Source organism: Prunus avium, unplaced genomic scaffold, assembly GCF_965620075.1.
Source record: "Prunus avium unplaced genomic scaffold, drPruAviu1.hap1.1 HAP1_SCAFFOLD_24, whole genome shotgun sequence".
NCBI lineage: Eukaryota > Viridiplantae > Streptophyta > Magnoliopsida > Rosales > Rosaceae > Prunus > Prunus avium.
This window is the reverse complement of record NW_028276883.1, coordinates 55,001-60,000: the sequence shown is the minus strand read 5'-3', so window position 1 is coordinate 60,000 and position 5,000 is coordinate 55,001.

Below are 5,000 nucleotides of genomic sequence, written 5' to 3'. Positions count from 1 at the left end.
CGAGTTTGGTGAGAGTGTCAAAGATTGGCTTATACTCGAACTATAGCATACCATTGAAGGTTGTGGTAAACCGAGTTGGTGACATGGGTTGGACGGATGGTGCAAGACCTTTGTTCAGGGAAGAGTTGTGGGAGCTGAAGACCGAAATGGTGCAGTCTTCGAAGGGAGTAAGTCGCTGACGGACTGGGCTCCATTGAGGGAGTAAGTCGCTGACGGGCTAGGCTTTAATGAAGGAGTCACTTAAGTGGTTGCTCTTACAATTGTGGAGGACGTGTGGGTTACGCATAATGTTCGACACAAGGTTGCTAACTAATATTCGGAATGCTGGTGTGTTCCAAAGGTGGATCCCAGAGTTTTTCTTGTGAGGATGGTGGCTAAGGACGTAGGATGTCCGCACTTAAGGGCATGCAAAGAGTTGGAGTAGCTTTGGGGAGGATGTCTTACTTGTTCCCTTGTGGATGCTGCGGAAGTAGTGCTGCCGAGTCCGAGTTTGGGCGTTGGTAGGTAGGTGGTTCTACTCGTAGTAGGGAGGATGTCTTACCACGGTGAATTGTGAATGCCTAAGTGTTATGGAGCTAAGCTTCGGAGGCACGTTGGCGTGAGGGTGCGTCGACGAGATAAGTGGGGGAGACCCACGTACGCCATTGAGGTATGGCAGTGCAGATGCACAAAATGGAGGTGCCGTGGAGGACACACGGTTGGCTTACGAGTCACACCCAGGTGGGGTGCATCTCCTTGAATGTGGAAAATGTGGAGGTACTTGACCAGCGGGCTATGTGGTTGTTCAGTGGTCGAGTGCGACAAGAGACGGAGGTCTCGGCCCAAAGAGGGAAAGACGTAGGACTTTGAAAGAGAAGTTCAAAAGGGTGAACACAGTGGTGCATTGTGGTCCATGGAGCGAAGAGAAGAGGATATTCCTATATGGTGTTGTTATGCGGCAGTGCAGTGGGCACGTCGACGAGGGCGTCGACACTATCAGTGGGGGAGAATGTCACGGATCGCACTTGAGCGTGTGCTTTCGTGACTCCGTTGGGACATCCATGCGCTTATGAGGTAGTCCAAGTGTTGAACGGGCAAGGACTTAAGAGCTAGAATGGTTGGTGTTGGCCGGGTTGTGCGTGTGAGGGGTATTTTGGGTATTTCGGAAGGTTACGGGAGGAACCTGAAGAAACTCAGAACACGAAAGATGTTCGTAATGACGAGATACACGCTATGCAACTGACGGTTCGCCATTCGGAGTTCGTACGAAGAAGTTATGCCCAATTATGACTCCTCGTGCATAGGTGATGTTCCTTCCTGGCAGATGGCTAAATGCATAAAATGCTATATAGGGGGTGACATGGTGTCATGCTCTCCACCACCCCTGGTGCTTACACCCTTGTGGCACTAAGCGAGCATCCTTATGACATTGGAGGTTGTCATAAGGGCGGGCATGAGATTGTTGAAGGATAATCTATGTCTCCGAGGGAAAGGACTTCCCGAGGACAGTACGAACACGCGGGGCCGTTCGTATTGCGCATCGTTGGAAAGAGTGAGGTCAACGTATGGCATTCGCTATGCCGTCGGCTAGCGAGGCATTTGACGAGACTCGATGGACTTGGCTTGGGTTCGGCCTTGTCCAAGATGGAAGGAAGATATTCGGATGCCGGTACGCATGGGTTGCGACCCCATGCAAAGCATAGATGGTTATGTGGGACATTCGGAATACATATGTCGCCAAGGCTTGAGCGACATGCGAGCGTGACAGCTTGCGTGGATAGCTTGAGGATGTGGGCTATCGTGGTTGCTAACGGATGACCGACAGAAGTGTGGGTAAACCGATGGTGTGTTGGATCGCCATGTCTCGACTTGGACATGAGCGAGCCACGAGTTTGGCATGCGACGTGGTCGATGCAGTTGACGTGTCTTATGCAACGCTTGATGTATGGGCGTCGAGGGTTCGTTGCCGGATGCGGGGTGATTGTGTTGTCACAAGGAAGTGTGACTCGTTGTCTGGCCATAGGGCTTGGCGCCTATGGGAGACGACACATGATGGTGAACCTCTCGCGGAGTTGTGAGAGTCATGAAGTGGGGAGAAGGCTGACTGGGATTCGAAGGGATCCTGGGCCGCACGGGAGCGTTTGTGCGAGCGAAATCTGTGATTTGCTTCCGCCGCGCCGCGTCGCACGCTCGTCCCGTGACACTTGGCATTGCCTTGCCATGCCGTGCCTTGCCTTGCCTTGCGCCGCGCCATGCTTTGGCATTGCCCCAATCAAGGCATTTCGAGAAAGTGAGGCTATTGGAAGTTTGGGATGGCTTGGCTTGGCATGCCTACCCTTGCACGCAGCCTGCTCGCATCATGCATGAAGCCTGCGCACAGCGTGCCGGCAGCCTCCTGATTCTGTCGACAGAGTTTTTCAAAAACTTGTCATGCCATGGCTTGCACGCAGGCTGCAGGCACGCTGCGCGCAGCCTGCCGGCATGCTGCGCGCAGCCTGCTGCTTCTGTCGACAGAATTGTTCGAAACCTTGTCATGCCATGGCTTGCACGCAGATTGCTCCCCATTCAAGGCATTCAGAGACAGTGAGGCTATTGGAAGCTTGGCATGCTCACATCATGCACGAAGCCTGCGCGCAGCATGCCGGCAGCATGTCGACAGAATTTTTCAAACCTTGTCAAACCCAATTTTTATTGAAATTTCCCCGCACAATAAGCTCCCTATAATTAAGTCTATGATTTTTAGGACCTTCTCCAACTTACAAAATGATTTTTAGGACCTTGCCTTGCCTTCACATGCCGTGCCCATTCAAGGCATTCCGAGAAAGTAAGGTTATTGGAGGGTTCGGATGGCGTGGCTTGCCTTGCCTTGCCTTGCATTGGCATGCCATGCCCAAGTTGTGGCCTACACCAAGCCATTCAAGCCATGCCTTGCCTTGCCTTGCCTTGGCATTGCGCATCATCCAAGGCATTCCGAGTAAGTGAGGCTAGGCGAGGCTAAGGATGGCTTGCCTCGCCTTGCCTTGGCATGCCGTGCCCATGATGTGGCCTTGACCAAGCCATGCGTTGCCTTCGCCTTGGCATGCTGTGGCCTTGCCTTGCCTTGCCTCGCCATGCGATGCATTCCGACAAAGTGATGCAAAGCGGAAGCCTACCATGGCGTAAAAATGTCGACAGAATTTTTCGACATTTGAATAATGGGGTTTGACAAGGTTTGAAAAATTCAATAAAAATGGTAGGCTTGAATGTCGACAAAGTGACGCGAAGCGGAAGCCTACCATGGCGTAAAAATGTCGACAGAATTTTTCGGACCTTGTCCTGCCATGGGCTGCGCGCAGCATGCCGGCAGTCTGTGCGCAGCGTGCGCACAGAATGTCGGCAGCGTGCGCGCTGCTGAGCCTGTCGACAGAAATTTTCGAAACTTGTCCTGCCATGCGCGCGCGCAGCTTGCGCGCGGCGTGCGCGCAGCATGCCGGCAGCCTGTGCGCAGCGTGCGCGCTGCTCAGCCTGTCGACAGAAATTTTCGAAACTTGTCCTGCCATGCGCGCGCGCAGCGTGCGCACAGCATGCCGGCAGCGTGCGCGCAGCATGCCGGCAGCGTGTGCGCAGCGTGCGCGCTTGGGAGCCTGGCCGCAGAATTTTTCGAAACTTGCAATGCCATGCGCGCGCACAGCTTGCGCGCAGCATGCCGGCAGCGTGCGCGCAGCATGCCGGCAGCGTGTGCGCAGCGTGCGCGCTTGGGAGCCTGTCGACAGAATTTTTCGAAACTTGCCATGCCATGCGCGCGCACAGCTTGCGCGCAGCGTGTGCACAGCATGCCGGCAGCGTGCGCACAGCATGCCGGCAGCGTGTGCGCAGCGTGCGCGCTTGGCAGCCTGTCGACAGAATTTTTCGAAACTTGCCATGCCATGCGCGCGCACAGCTTGCGCGCAGCGTGTGCACAGCATGCCGGCAGCGTGCGCACAACATGTCGGCAGCGTGCGCGCTCGGGAGCCTGTCGACAGAATTTTTCGAAACTTGCCATGCCATGCGCGCGCACAGCTTGCGCGCAGCGTGCTGATTCTGTCGACAGCGAGGCTAGCGAAACTTCTCCTGCCATGGCGTGCGCGCAGCGTGCTGACTCTGTCGACAGTGAGGCTAGCGAAATTTGTCTTGCCATGGCGTGCGCGCAGCTTGCGCATTCGGTCGACAGTGAGGCTAGCGAAACTTGTCCTGCCGTGGCCTGCGCGCAGCCTGCGCGCAGCATGCGCGCAGCATGTGCGCAGCATGCCGGCAGCCTAGTTCCAGATTTTTTCAAATGTCGACAGAATTTTTCAAACCTTGTCAAACCCCATTTTTATTGAAATTTCCTCGCACAATAAGCTCCCCATAAGTAGTCTATGATTTTTAGTACCTTCTCCAAGTTACAAAACTAAAAAATTCCTCCCGGATTTCTTTTAATGATTTTTTCAATTTTACGACTTCTAAAAATAATAAAAAATACTTCCCGACTTCAAATATTTATGAAACTTTTTCCCATCAGAGATTGCATGTTTCTTAGTATCCCTGCAAAAAATCACGTCCAAATACCTTGTATTGAATTATTTAGAGCCCATTATGACTCCTCGCGCATAGGTGATGTCTCTTCCTGTCAAAGGGCTAAATGCATAAAATGCTATATAGGGGGGTGTGTGTTGCCTGCATATGCATGGCAGCCCATGCCCTCCTAGCTGCAGCCCCCTTCCCCCACGCCACACCCATGTCATGTTGCCTCGATATGTTGCCTCGATATGTTGCCTCGGTATTATGGGTTTGGTGTCGGGGTCGGGGGGCTGCCACCCATGGCGGTGGTGGCCGGAATCCGGCCGCCGCCACCACGCCGCCGCCATGGGTGAGGGGGAAAAAAAAAGGCGTGGAAAGTTGCGAAATGGGGTTGTCTAGGCTTTTTTTTGGCATGGAAGAGCATGGAGTGCTAGGAACTCCTTCTCAAATGCGCGGGCATGTCGACCACAACCTCATTTCGCAACAACAACCACCCGTGTGGG